The sequence below is a fragment of the Nerophis ophidion genome, unplaced genomic scaffold (genome assembly GCF_033978795.1).
Source record: "Nerophis ophidion isolate RoL-2023_Sa unplaced genomic scaffold, RoL_Noph_v1.0 HiC_scaffold_109, whole genome shotgun sequence".
Classification (NCBI taxonomy): domain Eukaryota; kingdom Metazoa; phylum Chordata; class Actinopteri; order Syngnathiformes; family Syngnathidae; genus Nerophis; species Nerophis ophidion.
Genome location: NW_026907031.1, coordinates 35785 through 49000, shown reverse-complemented (window position 1 = coordinate 49000; position 13216 = coordinate 35785). Strand labels below are relative to the sequence as shown.

The 13216-nt window shown below is 38.1% G+C and overlaps 2 long non-coding RNA genes across 2 annotated transcripts; one reads left to right on the top strand and one right to left on the bottom strand.

Annotated features, from left to right (window-relative positions):
• Positions 1-2390: 2390 nt before the first annotated feature.
• On the top strand, positions 2391-4964 carry LOC133547444 (uncharacterized). Its single transcript, XR_009805494.1, has 2 exons — positions 2391-2949; positions 3785-4964. It is a non-coding gene; the product is annotated as an uncharacterized LOC133547444 (long non-coding RNA).
• A 4835-nt stretch (positions 4965-9799) lies between these two features.
• On the bottom strand, positions 9800-12373 carry LOC133547445 (uncharacterized). The gene is made up of 2 exons (XR_009805495.1): positions 11815-12373; positions 9800-10979 (listed from the first exon to the last, which is right to left on the bottom strand). It is a non-coding gene; the product is annotated as an uncharacterized LOC133547445 (long non-coding RNA).
• Positions 12374-13216: the final 843 nt, after the last annotated feature.

Genomic DNA, 13216 nt, shown 5'->3' with positions numbered 1-13216 from the left:
ATTGTAAGACTATTATAGTCACATTGAGTAAAACACTACTTTTTGCACTTGCAAGATTTAAAAAAGCATATCTTTCGAGTAAAACTCCCAAATATGCATTATTTCAGGCATTATTAGACATTTTTCATGTGTGGTGTACGAGTTATGTTTAAATAACTGTCATATTGAGTGTTACAGTATACAGTCATATTGAGTAAAACCTCATTTTTGTATTTGCAAACCATAGAAAAACAACTGTATCTGGTAAAACTCACATGTATTCAATATCACAGGCATTTTTAGACATTTTGCAAGTTTGAATTAGGAATTATGTTGGAATACATTTTTATTGCTTTTTTCGCATTATCTCAGGATTCTAAGTACATTACTGTCAAATTGAGTAACAAATCAAATTTTGTTTTTGCAAACCTTACCAAATGTTTTTTTTTTTTCAGGAAAACTCTCGAAGATGCATTTCTTCAGGAATTATTAGACATTTTGCATGTGTATTTTTGGAGTTATGTTTCAAAAACTGTCATTTTGAGTGTGACCAATATGAGGCCAGTAAAATGTAATATTTGTATTTGTGATTCTTTCCAAAATACCTGATTCTGCTAAAACTTACATAAATTCAATATTAAAGGCTTTTTAAGACAAATTTCATATTTGGTTTTGGAGTTATGATTATAAACCTTTCATATTTAGTATGACAGTTACACTGTTATATTGAATAAAAAAACTAACTTTTGTCTTTGCAAACCTTACAAAAGATCATTTTTCGAGTACAACTAACCAATAAACATATCTCTAGGCATTATTAGCCATTTTGCATGTGTTGTTTAGAAGTTATGTTTGAATACATTTTTATTGCTTTTTTCGCATTTTCTCAGGATTCTAAAACTATTATAGTCACATTGAGTAAAACACTACTTTTTGCACTTGCAAGATTTAAAAAAGCATATGTTTCGAGTAAAACTCCCAAAGATGCATTATTTCAGGCATTATTAGACATTTTTCATGTGTGGTGTAGGAGTTATGTTTAAATAACTGTCATATTGAGTGTTACAGTAGAGAATTTAAGTCCCTACCTTTAGTCAAAAGTGATTTATGACCCCCCATAAAACAATGATTTATGACCCTCAAGGTCAAAGGTCAATGATTTATGAGGGGTCAAGTTCAAAGGTTAATGATTTATGAGGGGGTCAAGGTTAAAGGTCAAAGTCAAAGGTCAGGTTCAAATGTCAGGTTCAAATGTCAAGGTCAAGTGGGTGTGGCTTACCCGGAAGAGGGTGGAGTTAAGACCTGCGGTGGGAGTGGTTAAACCAGGAAGAGGGTGGAGTTTTAAACAGAAAGAGGGCAGAGTTAAGACCTGCGGTGGGAGTGGTTAAACCAGGAAGAGGTTGGAGTTAAGACCTGACAGGGAACAGAGGAGGGTTCAGTTTTTTTTAAGAAAGCAATGTCATCTGAGCAGCATGTGACCATATATTTGATAGTTTAAATGTTTACGATCGTTTGAAACAACTTCCAGATTTCGATGTATTGATGGCTGGGAATGTTACGTGTGGAGATGTGGACACGCACGCACTTCACACACACACACACACACACACACACACACACACACACACACACGCAGAGGGGCGGTACAAAAGGGCGGTGTAAGGCTTAGTCATTATTTGGAGCTTTATACGTTAGCGTAAAGACTTTGTTCGATTCGGTCATGATTAGTGAAACGCCTGTGTCGATTTATAAAAATAATAAAACTTACATTGACGCTCCGCAAAAAAAAAAGTCGAGTGTTTCTAAATCGTATTCAGATGCCGCCGACCGAGTCTTTGCGTGAGAAATGGGACTTGGAAGGGGAGGGATCTTTTGGATTTGTATTCAGATACGAAATGGGGGATATCTGCTTATTTCAGCTAAAAGAAAGAAGAGACGGAAGCCCTTTCTCGATATTTTCATCGTTATCTATCGTGGATTGGGAAGTTTTTGGTGGACACGCACACACACACACGCACACACACACACGCACACACACGCACACACACACACACACACACACGCACACACGCACACACGCACACACGCACACACACACACACACACACACACACACACACACACACACACATTCGTACGCACTGAAACAACTTCCATACCTCACGAAAACATATTTAAACAGATGGAAAAAACTATCGCAGAACACAGTGTCACCTAGCAACTGGTCTTTACGGTCGTTTGAATCAACAGGTCAGTTTGGGGTACAAAGGAGGGTTCAGTTTTTACTGACTTCCCATCTGACAGTTTAAATGTTTACGATCGTCTGAAACAACAGGACACGCACGCACGCACACACGCACGCACGCACGCACACACGCACGCACGCACACACACACACATACACACACACACGCACACACACACACACACACACACACACACACACCATTACCTCTGCTTTACCATGTTATTAGACATTGGTTTAACTCCATTTAAGCATTTAAACGTTAAAAGCATTGCACTTGTACGACGTTGTAATACTTTTTTTTTTACCAGCCGATGACGACGAAGTGAAAGACGATGAACTTTGCTTAAACGGTCTTACAAAGTTGGAAGATGATTATCGAGGTGTGTTTAAACCTTCGAATTATTTAATATTGTGTGTATTCATTATTTTGTTTTATAGAGGATTTGCCGTAAGATCCTAACGCGATCGTTTTAACACAATCGCAGTCTGGTGAGTCAAATGATTCTCATTTTACAAGAAAAAAAACATGCGGTATACAATACATATATACATATATTTACTTACATCTCCGGCTCGCTCGTCTCCCTTAAAGCTGGCGGGTCCGTCAACGGCCGTTCCAGGCAGAGGAGAAGGCTTGATTGCGCCAAAGACTCCAGACATCGAATCCTTGCTCCGAGGGGAAATCATCGAAAACGACGGTGAATGTCCGACAGGCACCCGCTGTAAGTTTTTCTCGTTTTCTGTAAGCTTTTTAAGATTCTCAGGAGCTTTAAAGAGCTCCTCTCACTCTAATGTCTTTCGCTCAAATGAATTTCGCGCCTAAGGGGAATGGGCGGGGACTGATTCCGGAGGTGGGCGGTTGTTTCCGCCAAGCAACCTTCTGGTTGAAATGGAGTGTGGATCAAGATGGATCCCTACTCTATATTCTTTTATTTAACCCAATGTTTTTTAAATACGTGTATAATGCTTTATATCCTATGTGTTGTGAATTCCATCCTACAATATCTTCCAAGGAACCCAAAGAAATGTTACCACACCTCCCGCTTTATTTATTCTATAGATTACCTGAACTATTTCATAAACTAAATCTTGTCTTGTTTCTGATGCTATGTTTTTTTATGCTCATCAATGCACTGTTGGACTGCGAGCACACAACTACTTTCCTTGCTTTGTTTTCCTCTATCCAGTTAACTGCCATATAAATTGCTACCAATTCACCCGTAAAAACAGATAGTTTATCACTGATTATTTTATTTAATACTATGTTTCCTTGTGGGATAACTGCTACAGCTCTTACCTTTTTTTTTTTTTTTTATATATAGTTTTTGATGCATCCGTATATATCATATCTCAATCCATTTTTCTATCCGGTAACTATTTAAATTTCTATTCTTTAGTAATTGCATGTTTTCTTTTGGGTTATCAAACATCCACGGTGGTATTGCAGGCATTGGTACTGTAGGACTAACTTTAATATTGTCAATTTTAACTTTATTACATATGTCTCCTATAATCCACCCAAAACTATTCTTTTTTGTTTTCTCTTTTTCTTGGCAGATTGGTAGCACTGGACAAGTCGGATATCCTTGCTTGGATCCTTTTAAAGTTGCCCGATAAACTGCTGAGAGTTGATCTCTCCTCTTGTCCAAAGGTTTTTCGTTCATTTTTACTTGTAATACTGGCACTAGGGTTGATGTAGTAGCTCCACAACATAACCTTAAAGCCTGTGACTGGATCCGGTCTATTTTCCCAAGTCATGTTTTTGAAGCAGATTGGTAAATAATGCATCCGTAATCAATAACAGATGGAATTAAAGTTATAAATATATACATGTATTGTTTTCAACGTTAACCTATCAGCCCCCCAATCATTACCCCTCAAAGACCTCATTATATTTAACACCTTTTTACTTTTTCCCCTATTTTTTTTATTTTCCGGAAGGAACACTCCTGAAGGAATAAATAAAGTACTATCTAATCTAATCTAATCAAATCTATTTTGCTGATGTGGGTTGACTAGTTCATATTTTTATCAAACCATATTCCTAAATATTTAAATACTTGTACCTCTTCTATATTTTCACCTTAGAGTTTTTATTTGGAGCTTGTTTGGTACTTTTGTCTTTGTAAAATGTATGACTTTTGTCTTTCCAACAGAGAATCTTAAACCTCAAGCCGTTCCCCAGTCTTGAACATTATTTACCACTTTGTTAGTTTTTTGATTATTTCTTTTGACTCTAAATAATATACTAGTCTTTCATTAATCTTTTTTTTTTTTTTTTTTCCATTACTTTTCCCCAAATTTATAATTTCCTGCCTCTTCCGGGTCTTACCCTGACTTGCATATTGGAATTGTTACCGCTAATTTTCCCCTCTGCCGGTCATTCTCCTTCTTCATATATCCTGTCATATCATTTCAAGACCACTTCTTTGACGATGCCACCTAAGTTTTTGATCATTTGATAACCCGCTAGGTCTTTCCCCGGTGACGTATTTTTAACCTTTTTCAAAATTCGAACCATTTCATTCAAAGAAAATGTCATATCCATAGTGTTGGTAAAGCTATTAACGTTGTCTTCCATCATTTCCCCAATATTTAAACTCATTGTTTTTTCTCTCTTTTGTTTTTCCACATTTCTCAAATTATCATTACTGTGCACTTCAACAAATGTTTTTGCTAAAGGTTCTGCTGTTTCTTTACCCGTGACTACATCTTCTTTGATAAATGTGGCACATCATCCTCTTTACCCTTCATTCCTATCTTTACGAATCGTTATATATCCTTTTATTATAAAGTTTAATTTTGGCTTCAGCCCTGTTTCTTGAATACAAATTATACGTGGTTTAGTTTTCATATTTTTAATATATCCCTTTAATTCATGTTCGGTTGCTATCAAACTTCTGGCATTCCACCGGACCATTAACAGGGTGTTGGAATGTGGTAACATGACTCCGTCACGTCTACTCTCCGTAGTACAGCTTGCACCCGGTACCAAGATAGTTCTTTCAACAACTTTGATGCTGCTTTGACAATTATTTTGATCTTCTCAGTCTTATTTTTACTTTCATTTTGTATCAAAGCTGAGTTGTGCTCTCTGGTTTATTTTGCAAATGAACCGACAGAACATGATCATGTACAAGACTCGCCTACCCACAATGCACTGCAACCCAACGCTCCTGGTCGGATGTTTTTTTCGGGGTTCATGGAGAGATGCGGTAAAGAGTGGTAGCCAAGACACACGGTCACACACGGTCACACACGGTCACACACGGTCACACTCGGTCACACTCGGCAATTATTTTGACCTGGGGAGCAGATATAGAGGAAAAAATTTGTCTGGGGGGCCGGGATATCTGATTTTCAGGTACAAAAAACTTCACAATGACACAAAATAAACACAACAGTTAAACCTCACACTAAAAACAAGACATTGACTTGTACGTTCAAAAGACAGAATAGAACAAGTCAAGACATGCAATGCCATCTACAAAATGTTATGTAAATGTTAGTCATTACACACGCGGCTATGGTTTTGATGTATTTGTTGCAGACATGTTTACGTCAAGTAACATCACATGGTTCCATTTGCACCTTTCAACAAATCTGAAAAGGAATATTAAGAAGTAAAACTTATATTTAATCCTACCTCTTCTCCGAGCACACGGTGACCGTACATACGGGTCGAAAAATGTTGACCTAATTCAGCATTTCTCAAAGTGTGGGGAATAGAGACATGACAGGTGGGGCGCGAGGAAAGGGAGGAAATTTTTTATTTTTGATTTTTTTTTTACTATGCTTTCATTTTCTATACACACTGTAAATCACTCTGTGATTCTGTCTGTGAAATCCGCCGTATAAATAAATGTAAATTACTTATTTTTCCTGTAGGCTTTAAATTTCTCGGCAGGAGCGAAAGTTTGACAGACATAGCAACAGTAACTTTTGCAGGCAGGTCTAAGAGGAACAAACTTTCGCGCGGATGGGTAGCAGGCTAATGTGCGAACCACAATTACACAAAATGGATACATTTGCAACTCGCACCTCAAAGGTCTGCGGAGAAACAAAAATATGACGGGTCTAATCAACCAAAAAGTCAACCTAAAAGAAAATATGGCGAAGGGTATCTTGCTCTTGGATTCACGGCAGCGGAGGTGGGGGCAGAGGAGAGACCCCTGTGTGTTCTTTGTCTAAAACGGCTAGCAGCAAACAGCATCAGGCCCAACAAAGTAAAGAGACAACTCGAGACCACACATGATGTCCAATAAATTGTTTTGTTGGGGCGATGGGGGTAGGTGGGCCTTGAGTCTAAAGTGGTGATGACAGAAAAAAAAAAAGTTTGAGAAGCCCTGACCTAATTGTACGGATCTCACTTTAAACGGCAAACCGATCATTTAAATGTTTTCACTTTGAATATGAAACGAGGAGTAAAATGTACAATGTACAATATTATCAATTATTTCACAAGGACATGTTTTAAGGATATTGTACAGTATAATTAAATCTAAAATGAATGTGATCACTTTCAGGATCATTTTATTTTTAGCCAGTAAACAACTGTTATGTACTTTTGAATCGGGTTTTCAAAAAAAAAAAAAAAAAGGGAGGGACAATCAAGGATCAACAATGGCACGACTTTCACTAACTTGCGTGAGGTCAAAAGACAAGAGATTTTAGACCAATGCTGCTTTGGATCTGTTCCTGCTAAACTAGTAAGTGACTTTCAATGCTCAAATCAGAATAATAATACTAATTTTAGCTACTGGAAATTTGTGTGGTAGCAATAAATACCCACCAGCGCGATACTTTGCAGTTCCACACTGACCAACCACGCAACAAACTCAAAAGAACTGTACAAGGAAAAAACAATGCAGTGACTTCAAACTGCAAATATAAGGTTTGAGTAAAATATGTAGGTTGGTGTGAATGTTGTCCGTCTATCTATGTTGACCCTGCGATGAGATGGCGACTTGTCCAGGGTGTACACCTCCTTCCACCCGATTGTAGCTGAGATAGGCGCCAGCGACCCCCACGTCCCCAAAAGGGAATAAGTGGTAGAAAACGAATGTAGGTTCCTACTGTGGAAAGTTCAGTAATACAGAATCATTGTGGCATTATCGTGTCAGTTGGACGCTATATGCGCTAGTCCTCATGGTAAATGTGGTTTTCCTTTTGGGAAAACGCCATCGCTTTGGTTCACTGGTGCGGCCAATATAAACCAAAACTGAAAATTCTTAAGTGGGGCTTTAAGTAGAGTTTATAAATCTTGTATCTGTGCCACATATAGCCTTATTTCAGTGTCAACAGTCTCCAGCTTACTTGCTACACATGTTTTGGCTCTGCCCATCCCTGCGCAGTTATTGGACCGACATTTTTAATACTTTGTCTGATGTTGTAATTACCTACTAGGCCTTCTTTGCCTTTATTTGTTGTTGTATCTTTATGTTAGCAATTGGGACTTTTTGAATGAAATTGTCTGTGGCTCCATGTTAACGAAGTTGCCTGTACTATTTGACTGATGCATTTTATTGATTGATTTATTAGCAGTAATTGCACAAAGGCATTCTTCTTATTTTAGTTTTCTGACAGCACGTAGGCGTTCGCATCAACTTTCGTCTTTTTAACAAATGGGTAAAGGGGGAATGATGTATGCCGTAAAACTAGTTGGCACATTTAATATTTAATAATAATGAATATTGTAAAATTCTATAATTTTTGTTATTTAAAGGGGAAAACCCGATTCAAAAGTACATAACAGTTGTTTACTGGCTAAAAATAAAATGATCCTGAAAGTGATCACATTCATTTTAGATTTAATTATACTGTACAATATCCTTAAAACATGTCCTTGTGAAATAATTGATAATATTTTACATTGTACATTTTACTCCTCGTTTCATATTCAAAGTGAAAACATTTAAATGATCGGTTTGCCGTTTAAAGTGAGATCCGTACAATTAGGTCAGGGCTTCTCAAACTTTTTTTTTTTCTGTCATCACCACTTTAGACTCAAGGCCCACCTACCCCCATCGCCCCAACAAAACAATTTATTGGACATCATGTGTGGTCTCGAGTTGTCTCTTTACTTTGTTGGGCCTGATGCTGTTTGCTGCTAGCCGTTTTAGACAAAGAACACACAGGGGTCTCTCCTCTGCCCCCACCTCCGCTGCCGTGAATCCAAGAGCAAGATACCCTTCGCCATATTTTCTTTTAGGTTGACTTTTTGGTTGATTAGACCCGTCATATTTTTGTTTCTCCGCAGACCTTTGAGGTGCGAGTTGCAAATGTATCCATTTTGTGTAATTGTGGTTCGCACATTAGCCTGCTACCCATCCGCGCGAAAGTTTGTTCCTCTTAGACCTGCCTGCAAAAGTTACTGTTGCTATGTCTGTCAAACTTTCGCTCCTGCCGAGAAATTTAAAGCCTACAGGAAAAATAAGTAATTTACATTTATTTATACGGCGGATTTCACAGACAGAATCACAAAGTGATTTACAGTGTGTATAGAAAATGAAAGCATAGTAAAAAAAAAATCAAAAATAAAAAATTTCCTCCCTTTCCTCGCGCCCCACCTGTCATGTCTCTATTCCCCACACTTTGAGAAATGCTGAATTAGGTCAACATTTTTCGACCCGTATGTACGGTCACCGTGTGCTCGGAGAAGAGGTAGGATTAAATATAAGTTTTACTTCTTAATATTCCTTTTCAGATTTGTTGAAAGGTGCAAATGGAACCATGTGATGTTACTTGACGTAAACATGTCTGCAACAAATACATCAAAACCATAGCCGCGTGTGTAATGACTAACATTTACATAACATTTTGTAGATGGCATTGCATGTCTTGACTTGTTCTATTCTGTCTTTTGAACGTACAAGTCAATGTCTTGTTTTTAGTGTGAGGTTTAACTGTTGTGTTTATTTTGTGTCATTGTGAAGTTTTTTGTACCTGAAAATCAGATATCCCGGCCCCCCAGACAAATTTTTTCCTCTATATCTGCTCCCCAGGTCAAAATAATTGCCGAGTGTGACCGAGTGTGACCGTGTGTGACCGTGTGTGACCGTGTGTGACCGTGTGTCTTGGCTACCACTCTTTACCGCATCTCTCCATGAACCCCGAAAAAAACATCCGACCAGGAGCGTTGGGTTGCAGTGCATTGTGGGTAGGCGAGTCTTGTACATGATCATGTTCTGTCGGTTCATTTGCAAAATAAACCAGAGAGCACAACTCAGCTTTGATACAAAATGAAAGTAAAAATAAGACTGAGAAGATCAAAATAATTGTCAAAGCAGCATCAAAGTTGTTGAAAGAACTATCTTGGTACCGGGTGCAAGCTGTACTACGGAGAGTAGACGTGACGGAGTCATGTTACCACATTCCAACACCCTGTTAATGGTCCGGTGGAATGCCAGAAGTTTGATAGCAACCGAACATGAATTAAAGGGATATATTAAAAATATGAAAACTAAACCACGTATAATTTGTATTCAAGAAACAGGGCTGAAGCCAAAATTAAACTTTATAATAAAAGGATATATAACGATTCGTAAAGATAGGAATGAAGGGTAAAGAGGATGATGTGCCACATTTATCAAAGAAGATGTAGTCACGGGTAAAGAAACAGCAGAACCTTTAGCAAAAACATTTGTTGAAGTGCACAGTAATGATAATTTGAGAAATGTGGAAAAACAAAAGAGAGAAAAAACAATGAGTTTAAATATTGGGGAAATGATGGAAGACAACGTTAATAGCTTTACCAACACTATGGATATGACATTTTCTTTGAATGAAATGGTTCGAATTTTGAAAAAGGTTAAAAATACGTCACCGGGGAAAGACCTAGCGGGTTATCAAATGATCAAAAACTTAGGTGGCATCGTCAAAGAAGTGGTCTTGAAATGATATGACAGGATATATGAAGAAGGAGAATGACCGGCAGAGGGGAAAATTAGCGGTAACAATTCCAATATGCAAGTCAGGGTAAGACCCGGAAGAGGCAGGAAATTATAAATTTGGGGAAAAGTAATGGAAAAAAAAAAAAAAAAAAGATTAATGAAAGACTAGTATATTATTTAGAGTCAAAAGAAATAATCAAAAAACTAACAAAGTGGTAAATAATGTTCAAGACTGGGGAACGGCTTGAGGTTTAAGATTCTCTGTTGGAAAGACAAAAGTCATACATTTTACAAAGACAAAAGTACCAAACAAGCTCCAAATAAAAACTCTAAGGTGAAAATATAGAAGAGGTACAAGTATTTAAATATTTAGGAATATGGTTTGATAAAAATATGAACTAGTCAACCCACATCAGCAAAATAGATTTGATTAGATTAGATTAGATAGTACTTTATTTATTCCTTCAGGAGTGTTCCTTCCGGAAAATAAAAAAAATAGGGGAAAAAGTAAAAAGGTGTTAAATATAATGAGGTCTTTGAGGGGTAATGATTGGGGGGCTGATAGGTTAACGTTGAAAACAATACATGTATATATTTATAACTTTAATTCCATCTGTTATTGATTACGGATGCATTATTTACCAATCTGCTTCAAAAACATGACTTGGGAAAATAGACCGGATCCAGTCACAGGCTTTAAGGTTATGTTGTGGAGCTACTACATCAACCCTAGTGCCAGTATTACAAGTAAAAATGAACGAAAAACCTTTGGACAAGAGGAGAGATCAACTCTCAGCAGTTTATCGGGCAACTTTAAAAGGATCCAAGCAAGGATATCCGACTTGTCCAGTGCTACCAATCTGCCAAGAAAAAGAGAAAACAAAAAAGAATAGTTTTGGGTGGATTATAGGAGACATATGTAATAAAGTTAAAATTGACAATATTCAAGTTAGTCCTACAGTACCAATGCCTGCAATACCACCGTGGATGTTTGATAACCCAAAAGAAAACATGCAATTACTAAAGAATAGAAATTTAAATAGTTACCGGATAGAAAAATGGATTGAGATATGATATATACGGATGCATCAAAAACTATATATAAAAAAAAAAAAAAAAGGTAAGAGCTGTAGCAGTTATCCCACAAGGAAACATAGTATTAAATAAAATAATCAGTGATAAACTATCTGTTTTTACGGGTGAATTGGTAGCAATTTATATGGCAGTTAACTGGATAGAGGAAAACAAAGCAAGGAAAGTAGTTGTGTGCTCGCAGTCCAACAGTGCATTGATGAGCATAAAAAAACATAGCATCAGAAACAAGACAAGATTTAGTTTATGAAATAGTTCAGGTAATCTATAGAATAAATAAAGCGGGAGGTGTGGTAACATTTCTTTGGGTTCCTTGGAAGATATTGTAGGATGGAATTCACAACACATAGGATATAAAGCATTATACACGTATTTAAAAAACATTGGGTTAAATAAAAGAATATAGAGTAGGGATCCATCTTGATCCACACTCCATTTCAACCAGAAGGTTGCTTGGCGGAAACAACCGCCCACCTCCGGAATCAGTCCCCGCCCATTCCCCTTAGGCGCGAAATTCATTTGAGCGAAAGACATTAGAGTGAGAGGAGCTCTTTAAAGCTCCTGAGAATCTTAAAAAGCTTACAGAAAACGAGAAAAACTTACAGCGGGTGCCTGTCGGACATTCACCGTCGTTTTCGATGATTTCCCCTCGGAGCAAGGATTCGATGTCTGGAGTCTTTGGCGCAATCAAGCCTTCTCCTCTGCCTGGAACGGCCGTTGACGGACCCGCCAGCTTTAAGGGAGACGAGCGAGCCGGAGATGTAAGTAAATATATGTATATATGTATTGTATACCGCATGTTTTTTTTCTTGTAAAATGAGAATCATTTGACTCACCAGACTGCGATTGTGTTAAAACGATCGCGTTAGGATCTTACGGCAAATCCTCTATAAAACAAAATAATGAATACACACAATATTAAATAATTCGAAGGTTTAAACACACCTCGATAATCATCTTCCAACTTTGTAAGACCGTTTAAGCAAAGTTCATCGTCTTTCACTTCGTCGTCATCGGCTGGTAAAAAAAAAAGTATTACAACGTCGTACAAGTGCAATGCTTTTAACGTTTAAATGCTTAAATGGAGTTAAACCAATGTCTAATAACATGGTAAAGCAGAGGTAATGGTGTGTGTGTGTGTGTGTGTGTGTGTGTGTGTGCGTGTGTGTGTGTATGTGTGTGTGTGTGCGTGCGTGCGTGTGTGCGTGCGTGCGTGCGTGTGTGCGTGCGTGCGTGTCCTGTTGTTTCAGACGATCGTAAACATTTAAACTGTCAGATGGGAAGTCAGTAAAAACTGAACCCTCCTTTGTACCCCAAACTGACCTGTTGATTCAAACGACCGTAAAGACCAGTTGCTAGGTGACACTGTGTTCTGCGATAGTTTTTTCCATCTGTTTAAATATGTTTTCGTGAGGTATGGAAGTTGTTTCAGTGCGTACGAATGTGTGTGTGTGTGTGTGTGTGTGTGTGTGTGTGTGTGTGCGTGTGTGCGTGTGTGCGTGTGTGCGTGTGTGTGTGTGTGTGTGTGTGCGTGTGTGTGCGTGTGTGTGTGTGCGTGTGTGTGTGTGCGTGTCCACCAAAAACTTCCCAATCCACGATAGATAACGATGAAAATATCGAGAAAGGGCTTCCGTCTCTTCTTTCTTTTAGCTGAAATAAGCAGATATCCCCCATTTCGTATCTGAATACAAATCCAAAAGATCCCTCCCCTTCCAAGTCCCATTTCTCACGCAAAGACTCGGTCGGCGGCATCTGAATACGATTTAGAAACACTCGACTTTTTTTTTTGCGGAGCGTCAATGTAAGTTTTATTATTTTTATAAATCGACACAGGCGTTTCACTAATCATGACCGAATCGAACAAAGTCTTTACGCTAACGTATAAAGCTCCAAATAATGACTAAGCCTTACACCGCCCTTTTGTACCGCCCCTCTGCGTGTGTGTGTGTGTGTGTGTGTGTGTGTGTGTGTGTGTGTGTGTGTGAAGTGCGTGCGTGTCCACATC